Source organism: Anomaloglossus baeobatrachus, chromosome 7 (assembly GCF_048569485.1).
Source record: "Anomaloglossus baeobatrachus isolate aAnoBae1 chromosome 7, aAnoBae1.hap1, whole genome shotgun sequence".
NCBI lineage: Eukaryota > Metazoa > Chordata > Amphibia > Anura > Aromobatidae > Anomaloglossus > Anomaloglossus baeobatrachus.
Window position 1 is genome coordinate 282,314,117 of NC_134359.1, and position 12,571 is coordinate 282,326,687.

The window sequence follows — 12,571 nt, forward strand, 5'->3', positions numbered from 1 at the left end:
GACCGCCCGTGAGCGCATGTACATAGCGGTCTAGAGCTTAGATCTGTCCTGATCACCTCAATAGCAGTCTTATCATCGCCACAAAGTTCACTTTCAAGAACTGATCCTTCACATCTGCCTGTTATTTTGCTCTGAGTCCTTTTGTTCTATAAAGTCATAACAATTGTAGTCACAACCATAAAGTCATTCCATGAAATAATAAGCATTTATATATAATGTGCTACAATGCAGCCGGAATTTATTTTGCAAAAAAACAGGGATTATATACCTAACCAAAATAGAGTTTAAATCAATGCAGGGAAAAAGTGTCAGCAGTGCAAGGGTCTGGATCTGGCAACAAACCTGCTACATACCTATTTAATTACATGAATGATATATAGGTAAGTACTACACTGCTAACAAAGTCATAATTGTAGTCACAAACATGCAGTCATTCATCAAATAATAGGTATTGATTGACCTATAAAGTGCTGAAAAGCAGGAGGAATATTTTTGCAAAAAACAGGGATTAAATACCTAACCAAAATTAGAATGAATAGAATAGACTCCCCTCACTTCTGGTCTGATGAAGCCTGCTCTGTGACACGCAAAATGCGGTTACCTCTCCTGGGGGGACTCCAGACTCTTGCACTGCTGGCACTTTATCCCTGCATTGATTTATATTCTATTCTGTCTTGGTATGTAATCCCTGTTTTTTTGCAAAAAAATTCCTCCAGCATTGCAGCACTTGTCAATACTTAATATTTGATGAAATTTCTTTTTGTGAGTACAACTGCTATGAGTTTTTTTTTTTAGTAGTAGTACTAATTGTTTAAGTTTGTTAGGGTTTTCTTAAAAGATCCAGACCCTTGCATTGCTGGCACTTTATCCCTGCATTGATTTAAACTCTTGTTTTTTTTGGTATGTAATCCTTGATTTTTGCAAGAAAAAAATCCTCCTACATAGTATCACTTTATATATCAATAATTATTATTTGCTGGAATAACTACATGGTGGTGACTACAATTGTTATGACTTTGGCAGCAGGGTGGTACTTACCCATATGTAATTACATAGGTCTGTAGTGGGTTTTTTTCCTGCCAGAAGTCTCTTGCATCTGTCATCTTTTCCTCTTTTTTTTATATACAATATTTGTATCTCATGTGGTTTTTGTACCCAAATAAATATGTGTCATTGTTTTGCAGGATACCCCACTTGTTTCTCCGGTTTTTCTTTTCATTTTTTTATTAGTGGTTTTGCAATCACCCCATGGGTAACCAAACAGGTCTCCCTGAGGTCTCTCTATTTACTTGATCTTTTTACTAGTATTTACTTGGATAATATCTGAAGGATTTTGCTTTTTCTAAGCCTCTATTGCTATGGACCTCTCACGCTCCGGTCAGGAAGAGCCTCCGCCAGTCGGAGCATTGTATGCGATCTCCGCCCCAGTTATACGGCCGTGTGACTGCTGCCTAACTACTGCTGTATACACTGTGCAGACAACTGTATATATTATACACACTGCTCTATACACTGTGCAGACAACTGTATATATTATACACACTGCTCTATACACTGTGCAGACAACTGTATATATTATACACACTGCTGTATACACTGTGCAGACAACTGTATATATTATACACACTGCTGTATACACTGTGCAGACAACTGTATATATTATACACACTGCTGTATACACTGTGCAGACAACTGTATATATTATACACACTGCTGTATACACTGTGCAGACAACTGTATATATTATACACACTGCTCTATACACTGTGCAGACAACTGTATATATTATACACACTGCTGTATACACTGTGCAGACAACTGTATATATTATACACACTGCTCTATACACTGTGCAGACAACTGTATATATTATACACACTGCTCTATACACTGTGCAGACAACTGTATATATTATATACACTGCTGTATACACTGTGCAGACAACTGTATATTATACACACTGCTCTATACACTGTGCAGACAACTGTATATATTATACACACTGCTCTATACACTGTGCAGACAACTGTATATATTATACACACTGCTGTATACACTGTGCAGACAACTGTATATATTATACACACTGCTGTATACACTGTGCAGACAACTGTATATATTATACACACTGCTCTATACACTGTGCAGACAACTGTATATATTATACACACTGCTGTATACACTGTGCAGACAACTGTATATCTTATACACACTGCTCTATACACTGTGCAGACAACTGTATATATTATACACACTGCTGTATACACTGTGCAGACAACTGTATATATTATACACTCTGCTCTATACACTGTGCAGACAACTGTATATATTATACACACTGCTGTATACACTGTGCAGACAACTGTATATATTATACACACTGCTCTATACACTGTGCAGACAACTGTATATATTATATACACTGCTGTATACACTGTGCAGACAACTGTATATATTATACACACTGCTCTATACACTGTGTAGACAACTGTATATATTATACACACTGCTGTATACACTGTGCAGACAACTGTATATATTATACACACTGCTCTATACACTGTGTAGACAACTGTATATATTATATACACTGCTGTATACACTGTGCAGACAACTGTATATATTATACACACTGCTCTATACACTGTGTAGACAACTGTATATATTATACACACCGCTATATACACTGTGCAGACAACTGTATATATTATACACACTGCTGTATACACTGTGCAGACAACTGTATATATTATACACACTGCTGTATACACTGTGCAGACAACTGTATATATTATACACACTGTGCAGACAACTGTATATATTATACCAATGATACATACACTGTAATACAAATAAATAAAACGAAAATAGACACTAGAGTTTAACAAACAAACACATCGTATATATTACTATATTTGGTTTGCTTTTATATCCTAAAAAAATGGGTGAGCTGTGTACTTCGTCTTTCACCTCTAATTCGTCTTCATCATCCTGTTTTACTCTTCATCTTAAAAATAATCCTCATAATCCTCCTCTTGATCTACATCGTCATCTTTATGTTTGTTTGTTTTTTTGCTCTATCTAGTTTGCCTTTAGACCGATACAATGCCACATCCTTCTGCTTCTCCTTCAGTTTGGAGGCTTTCTTCTGGTAAGGCATCTTGTCCTCTGATGAAATGTTATTCCACATCTTTCCTTTCCTTGCAACGTCCCCAATGGTCAGACCTGGCCGCTCTCCTTTGACTTCAGGACGGAAATCGGAGCAAACAAGAAGAAAGTAGAGGACGGTCTCTTGGCTGCATTTGGGTCCTTAAACTTATTTTTTTCCCTCCTTTTGGTGGCATGTAAGCTTACATGTCTCTTTGATAATGAACCTTGTCAGATTTCTCCATGTCTTCAAACTTTCCCTTCTCTTTAGCAGACAGAGTCTTCCATTGTTCGTAGCAATTCTTGGAGAATTCGGCAAAGTTCACAGGAGCAACAGGAAAATTCCGTGTGCTCTTCTCTGCAAGTCTGCACAAAGTAAGCATAGGAGGAAATTGTACTGTACACGCTGATGTATATATTAGAAACACTGCTGTAACAACTGTCCAAACTGGTGTGTATACTTTACACACTGTTGCATATGTTATACATACTGCTCTATATATTGTACACAATAGTGCCCATACTGTACAGTGCTGTATATACTGTGCACATTGCTTTATATAATGAACACACTGCAGCATATTCTGTATACACTGCACACGCTGCTCTATGGACCTTATGGACAATAATAAGACTGTTGACCTGGCTGTGCAGTATATACAGCTGTGCTCTGTGTGTGGATTTTGCATATTCGCTTCTTCCTCAGTATTTCACCTTTTGCACAAGAGTTTGAATCACATACGTGAATTAATATTTCCGTGATTACACATGGATTTTTCTGCTTTTAGATGATGGAGTGAGTCACATTGTGAAGTCATCGCCTCATCACAGCTCTTCCCACCAGTACAGGCCTCAGAGATAAAAGCTTCAGAGAGGATAAGACACAATATTCTGCAGGAGATTGCACTCATCTACCTATGGGTATGATCTACTAATGTGGAGACCTGGTTACTAGTGATGAGCGAGCATGCTTGTCACTACTCGGTACTCGCACGAGTATCACTGTACTCGGGCTGCTCGGCGGGGACCGAGTAATCTCGCGATACTCGTGCTTTACTCGTGGTCTTCATTTCTGCATGTTGGCGCTCTTTTGAGAGCCAGCCCTCATGCAGGGATTGGCTGGCAGACCACTGCAATGCCACAGCCCTGTTAGTTGTGGAATTGCAGTGATTGGCCGGCCTGCACAGCGTCACCGAGCCTTTATATCGGCCGGCGCGCTGTGCTCTGCTCACAGCTATTCTGACAGTGAGTGTAGGGAGAGTGTCGCTGATTCAGGGAAAGCTTTGCGGCCCTTTATAGCTTTTTCAGTTGCAGGGCTGCAAACAGTGTGACCAAAAGTCCTTCTCAGGACTATTCTAGTTGTATACAGGCAGGCAGGGTATAGCCAGGTCGGAGTACAGTAGCAGAGTCCTTCTCAGGACTATTGTTGCTATATACAGGCAGGGTATAGCCAGGTCTGAATACAGGCTAGTGACCAAAAGAGTCCTTGTCAGGACTATTGTAGCAGTATACAGGCAGGCAGGCAGGCAGGGTAGTGGTGACCGTATACCAGCCTTCATATCTGGGGCTGGTGTACACAGTGTAAAACAGTCCAGATAGTGTCTGACTTGTCTGTACTGTAATTGTCGCTCCCCAAAAAAACCTGTTAGTAGGTTATTATTGCGTCCGTGCTTGGTTTTTAAAACCGCACGTGTGTGCCTGTTGGTGGCAGCGTACAGGTGCACTGGTGTGCGTTTACCAAACTATTATATAACGCACAAGTGTAGTGTATAATACACGTCAGTCAGCAGTGGCTGATAGTGTCAGAGTTCTTAATTTTTGCTCCTAAAACCTGTGTTAGGTTATTATTGCGTCCGTGCTTGGTTTTTAAAACCGCACGTGTGTGCCTGTTGGTGGCAGCGTACAGGTGCACTGGTGTGCGTTTACCAAACTATTATATAACGCACAAGTGTAGTGTATAATACACGTCAGTCAGCAGTGGCTGATAGTGTCAGAGTTCTTAATTTTTGCTCCTAAAACCTGTGTTAGGTTATTATTGCGTCCGTGCTTGGTTTTTAAAACCGCACGTGTGTGCCTGTTGGTGGCAGCGTACAGGTGCACTGGTGTGCGTTTACCAAACTATTATATAACGCACAAGTGTAGTGTATAATACACGTCAGTCAGCAGTGGCTGATAGTGTCAGAGTTCTTAATTTTTGCTCCTAAAACCTGTGTTAGGTTATTATTGCGTCCGTGCTTGGTTTTTAAAACCGCACGTGTGTGCCTGTTGGTGGCAGCGTACAGGTGCACTGGTGTGCGTTTACCAAACTATTATATAACGCACAAGTGTAGTGTATAATACACGTCAGTCAGCAGTGGCTGATAGTGTCAGAGTTCTTAATTTTTGCTCCTAAAACCTGTGTTAGGTTATTATTGCGTCCGTGCTTGGTTTTTAAAACCGCACGTGTGTGCCTGTTGGTGGCAGCGTACAGGTGCACTGGTGTGCAATTTCCAGAAACTTTGATATAACGCACAAGTAGTGAATATACACGTCAGCAGTGCACAGCATTGCAAAATGCGCAAGGGCATTGGCAAGGAACAAGGAAGTGGACGTGATGGTGGTGCAGGCAGAGGCCGAGGTCGTGGGCAAGCTCTAATTTCGCCACAACAAAGGGCCACATCTAGTCGCTCGCACGTCCTGTCCCAAATTCTTGGGGACCGCAGCAGTACACCGCTCTTGAACCAAGACCAGTGTCAACAGGTTGTTAGTTGGATAGCGGATAATGCTTCCAGTCAGATTGGCACCACCACAAACACTCTGTCTTCCACACGGTCAAGTGTCAGTAGCCGTGATACTGCACCGCACATTTCTGAACCTGATCCTCCTTCCTACCACCAGGCTGAGTACACGTCCTCCTCGGACATTAATGATCCCACACTTGGACACTCGGAAGAGCTGTTCACGTTTCCATTCACACATTCTGGCCTCTCGCCAGCTCATATTGAAGTGGGTCATGAGGAGATCGTCTGTACAGATAGCCAAATATTTGAGCAGCCACGTTCTCACGAAGTTGGCAACGTGTCTCAACAAGTGGTGGACGATGATGAGACACAATTGTCAGCAAGTCAGGAGGAGGAGCAGGGTGCGGAAGAGGAAGACGACGTGGTGGATGATCCAGTAACTGACCCAACCTGGCAGGAGGATATGCAGAGCGAGGACAGCAGTGCACAGGGGGAGGGAGGCGTAGCATCACAACAGGCAGTAAGAAGCAGGGTGGTGGTCCCAGGCAGAAGTCAGGCAACCGTTCCCCGTAACAACACGACGACACAAGGTGCCTGTACAAATGTTAGGTCTTCACGAGTCTGGCAGTTTTTTAAGTTGGATCCAGATGATTCAAAAAAGGCCATTTGCAACACCTGCCGTGCCAGCATCAGCAGGGGTACCAAAACTAGCAGCCTGACCACCACCAGCATGATCAGGCACATGTCAGCCAAGCACCCGACTTTGTGGGAAGTACAACAGAGTCGAGGAGCAGTGCTTGCTGATGTCACTGCTACGTCTTCGCTGGTTGTGCATGCGAGCCAATCCTCTGTCCATGCTGCCTGCGAACAAGCCTCCTCCACTCCTGCACCTGCAGTTGCCTACGCAGAAAGAACACCATCATCAAGCACGTCCTTGTCCCAGCGCAGCGTTCAGTTATCCATTCAGCAAACCTTTGAACGCAGGCGCAAATACACTGCCAACACCCCACATGCCACAGTTCTAAATGCTAACATTTCGCGACTGCTTGCGCTGGAAATGTTGCCTTTTAGGCTGGTGGAGACAGAAGCATTCCGTGACCTGATGGCGGCAGCTGTCCCACGTTACTCGGTCCCCAGCCGCCACTATTTCTCCCGGTGTGCCGTCCCCGCGTTGCATAACCACGTGTCACAAAACATCACACGTGCCCTGAACAACGCTGTTTCACCCAAAGTCCACCTAACCACAGACACGTGGACAAGTGCTTGTGGGCAAGGCCGCTACATCTCGTTGACGGCACACTGGGTTAATATTGTGGAAGCTGGGACCCAGTCTGAGCGAGGGACGGAACACGTCCTTCCCACACCAAGGTTTGCAGGCCCTACCTCAGTCAGTGTTTCACCCACACTCTACAGCTCCGGAATGTCATGCTCTTCAGCCTCCTCCTCCTCCTGCGCATCCTCATCCACTGTGCCCTCCACACCAGTCACAAGCTGGAAGCACTGCAGCACTGCCTCGGCGAAGCGGCAACAGGCTGTGCTGAAGCTAATCTGCATAGGTGACAAACCCCACAATGCAGAAGAGCTGTGGACAGCTCTGAAACAGCAGGCAGATCACTGGCTCACACCTCTGAACCTAAAGCCAGGAAAGGTCGTTTGTGACAATGGCCGGAACCTGGTGGCGGCTTTGAGGCGAGGCCAGCTGACACATGTTCCATGCGTGGCCCATGTGCTCAACCTCGTGGTTCAGCGGTTTATAAAGTCATACCCAGAGCTGTCTGATCTGCTGGTAAAAGTTCGCCGCCTGTCTGCACATTTTCGAAAGTCACCTACTGCTTCAGCCGGCCTTGCCGGCTTTCAGCGCCGTTTGCATCTTCCGGCTCACAGACTGGTGTGTGATGTCCCCACGCGTTGGAATTCAACTCTGCACATGTTGGTCAGGATATGTGAGCAGAAGAGGGCAGTTGTTGAGTACCTGCATCACCTAAGCCGTCGGGAAATGGGTCAAACTCCACACATAACACCTGAGGAGTGGAGATGGATGTCAGACCTATGTACCATCCTCCAAAACTTTGAGGACTCCACCAAGATGGTGAGTGGTGATGACGCCATTATTAGCGTCACCATACCGCTACTCTGCCTTCTAAAACGGTCCCTTTTGAAAAACAAACATGATGCATTGCAGGCGGAGCGCGATGAGTTGCAGCAAGAAACAGTAGTGGGTGTGGGTGATAACACACAGCCCAGCCTCGTCTCATCACAACGTGCAGTGGAGGACTATGACGAGGAGGAGGATGAAGACATGGAGCAACTCTCCGGCCAAATTGAGGATATGACATGCACACCAGTCATATCCTCGATTCAGCGTGGCTGGCCAGAGGACAGGGTAGATGAGGAGGAGGAGGAGGAGGAGGAGGAGGAGGACAGCATGTTCAGTCATCTTGTTGGTCAGGCTACTGAAGTCCTGGCTGTTAAGAGTCTGGCGCACATGGCTGACTTTATGGTAAGCTGCCTGTCTCGTGACCCTCGCGTTAAGAACATCTTGGCCGACAATCATTACTGGTTGGTAACACTGTTAGACCCACGCTACAAGGAGAACTTTTTGTCTCTTATTCCCGTGGATGAGAGGTCAACCAAAATGCAGCAGTTTCGGAAGGCCATACTCACGGAAGTAGGCAAAGCATTCCCCTCACAAAACGCTAGCGGCATAGGTCAGGAATCAGTGGACAACCGAGGCGTACAGCCGAGAGAGGCACAAGTCCAATCCGCCAGAGGTAGGGGAACAGTCTTTAAGATGTGGGACAGTTTTCTCAGCCCCTCACGTACCACAGCCCCTGAGGTGCGGGGTAGTGCCACAAGAAATCCTAAGTTTGCCCAGATGCTGAAGGAGTACCTTGCAGATCGAACAACTGTACTCCGACATTCCTCTGTGCCTTACAATTATTGGGTATCCAAGCTGGACACGTGGCATGAATTGGCTCTCTACGCCTTGGAAGTCCTGGCCTGCCCTGCTGCTAGCGTTTTGTCAGAGCGTGTTTTTAGTGCCGCAGGTGGAATCATTACAGATAAACGCACCCGCCTGTCAACTGAAAATGCTGACAGGCTGACTCTGATAAAGATGAACAAGGGTTGGATTGGGCCAGACTTCACCACACCACCAGCAAATGAGAGCGGAATTTAAAGTTTGCCATGTACCTCCACTCACCCATGGGTACACTTCTCGACTTTGGATAATCGCTGGACTGCTCCTCCTTCTCCTCATGCGCCATCATGATGACCGTTACAATAGTTAGGTCTTTGTTTCAGGTATACCCCCAGTGGTAAATTTTTTCGCCCATTCTTTGCAGAATGGACATTACAACGACAGGAGACCCGCTCCTTTGCAATGGGAACAATGTTTTGAGGCCCTCATGCACGTCTCTACCCAGGGACAACGTGTAGCCTCCCAATTTTTGGCTGCCCTGCCTAAGGGCTATACTGAAATACACCCACTTCCTTAAAATGGACACTTAATGTTTTGAGGCCCTCATGCACGTCTCTACCCAGGGACAATGTGGAGCCTCCCAATTTTTGGCTGCCCTGGCAAAGGGCTATACTGAAATAGACCCACTTCCTTACAATGGGCACTTCAGGTTTAAAGGCCATCATGCACGTCTCTACCCAGGGACAATGTGGAGCCTCCCAATTTTTGGCTGCCCTGCCTAAGGGCTATACTATAATACACCCACTTCCTGACAATGGACACTTAATGTTTTGAGGCCCTCATGCACGTCTCTACCCAGGGACAATGTGGAGCCTCCCAATTTTTGGCTGCCCTGGCAAAGGGCTATACTGAAATAGACCCACTTCCTTACAATGGGCACTTCAGGTTTAAAGGCCATCATGCACGTCTCTATCCAGGGACAATGTGGAGCCTCCCAATTTTTGGCTGCCCTGCCTAAGGGCTATACTGAAATACACCCACTTCCTTAAAATGGACACTTAATGTTTTGAGGCCCTCATGCACGTCTCTACCCAGGGACAACGTGTAGCCTCCCAATTTTTGGCTGCCCTGCCTAAGGGCTATACTGAAATACACCCACTTCCTTAAAATGGACACTTAATGTTTTGAGGCCCTCATGCACGTCTCTACCCAGGGACAATGTGGAGCCTCCCAATTTTTGGCTGCCCTGGCAAAGGGCTATACTGAAATAGACCCACTTCCTTACAATGGGCACTTCAGGTTTAAAGGCCATCATGCACGTCTCTACCCAGGGACAATGTGGAGCCTCCCAATTTTTGGCTGCCCTGCCTAAGGGCTATACTATAATACACCCACTTCCTGACAATGGACACTTAATGTTTTGAGGCCCTCATGCACGTCTCTACCCAGGGACAATGTGGAGCCTCCCAATTTTTGGCTGCCCTGGCAAAGGGCTATACTGAAATAGACCCACTTCCTTACAATGGGCACTTCAGGTTTAAAGGCCATCATGCACGTCTCTACCCAGGGACAATGTGGAGCCTCCCAATTTTTGGCTGCCCTGCCTAAGGGCTATACTATAATACACCCACTTCCTGACAATGGACACTTAATGTTTTGAGGCCCTCATGCACGTCTCTACCCAGGGACAATGTGGAGCCTCCCAATTTTTGGCTGCCCTGGCAAAGGGCTATACTGAAATAGACCCACTTCCTTACAATGGGCACTTCAGGTTTAAAGGCCATCATGCACGTCTCTATCCAGGGACAATGTGGAGCCTCCCAATTTTTGGCTGCCCTGCCTAAGGGCTATACTGAAATACACCCACTTCCTTAAAATGGACACTTAATGTTTTGAGGCCCTCATGCACGTCTCTACCCAGGGACAACGTGTAGCCTCCCAATTTTTGGCTGCCCTGCCTAAGGGCTATACTGAAATACACCCACTTCCTTAAAATGGACACTTAATGTTTTGAGGCCCTCATGCACGTCTCTACCCAGGGACAATGTGGAGCCTCCCAATTTTTGGCTGCCCTGGCAAAGGGCTATACTGAAATAGACCCACTTCCTTACAATGGGCACTTCAGGTTTAAAGGCCATCATGCACGTCTCTACCCAGGGACAATGTGGAGCCTCCCAATTTTTGGCTGCCCTGCCTAAGGGCTATACTATAATACACCCACTTCCTGACAATGGACACTTAATGTTTTGAGGCCCTCATGCACGTCTCTACCCAGGGACAATGTGGAGCCTCCCAATTTTTGGCTGCCCTGGCAAAGGGCTATACTGAAATAGACCCACTTCCTTACAATGGGCACTTCAGGTTTAAAGGCCATCATGCACGTCTCTATCCAGGGACAATGTGGAGCCTCCCAATTTTTGGCTGCCCTGCCTAAGGGCTATACTGAAATACACCCACTTCCTTAAAATGGACACTTAATGTTTTGAGGCCCTCATGCACGTCTCTACCCAGGGACAATGTGGAGCCTCCCAATTTTTGGCTGCCCTGGCAAAGGGCTATACTGAAATAGACCCACTTCCTTACAATGGGCACTTCAGGTTTAAAGGCCATCATGCACGTCTCTACCCAGGGACAATGTGGAGCCTCCCAATTTTTGGCTGCCCTGCCTAAGGGCTATACTATAATACACCCACTTCCTGACAATGGACACTTAATGTTTTGAGGCCCTCATGCACGTCTGTATGCAGGGGCATTGGTGAACCTCACAATTTAGGACTGCCCTGGCAAAGGAAAATACTACAAAGACTCACTTCCTCAAAATGGGCACATTAGACTCAAGAGGCCTTCATGTACGTCTCTTCTCAGGGACATCGGAGTGCCACACAATGTTTTCACGTAAAATCTTTCATGTATTGATCTCAAAAAGTAACATACACCAGATCTATCTCACTATTGGGTATGTGCCCTTAACATTTCCGCCATGAAAAATCATTTTGGGGTCATTTTGGAAGGTTTTCTGGTGAGTCCGTAAAAATGGCGTAAAACGCGGACAAAATTGTTCACAGCTGTGACTTTTGAGTGATAAATGCTTCAAGGGGTCTTCCCCATGCTGTTGCCATGTCATTTGAGCACTCTTCTGAGACTTTTGTGACATTTTTAGGGTTTCTCCATGCTGCCGGGAGGTCATTTCACAAAAATACTCGGGTCTCCCATAGGATAACATTGGGCTCGTTGCTCGGGCCGAGTACACGAGTATCTTGGGAGGCTCGGCCCGAGCTTCGAGCACCCGAGCTTTTTAGTACTCGCTCATCACTACTGGTTACCCCAATACGCTGCACACACGGGGTAGATTTATATTCCAGCTCAGGGGGGTGCAGGCAGCGGAGGCCATCCCTGTGTTACCCTTCTGGGCTCTCAGCAGCTCCAGGTCGGTCGCACATGGTATAATCTGCAGTCTGTACGATATAAATTGTAGTGAAGATCCCCGTGGTGGTAACAAGGACCCGGAATAGGAGGACGAGCTCCCGCAGCAGTTTTATTTCCTCGGACACCTTAGTGATGAGCAGATCGGGAGGACGGCGGCGATGATCCCGGGACCTTCTCTCCGCTGTTTCCCGGCTTCTCTGGTAGTGACGGCTACAAACGCTCAGTGGAGATGTTGGAGGATGGGAAGTGCTGGAGAAAGCGCGCTCACCCGTCCGGCTGTAGCCGATAAAGGGCTTTTATCCCGGGCAGGGAAGCACAAGGGGAGAGCGGAGCTTCACCCTGGTACGGTCGGGAGAAG

At 46.2% G+C, this 12,571-nt stretch overlaps 1 pseudogene; it reads right to left on the reverse strand.

Moving 5' to 3' along the window:
- Positions 1-3,008: 3,008 nt before the first annotated feature.
- On the reverse strand, positions 3,009-12,227 carry LOC142246732 (high mobility group protein B1 pseudogene; annotated as a pseudogene).
- Positions 12,228-12,571: the final 344 nt, after the last annotated feature.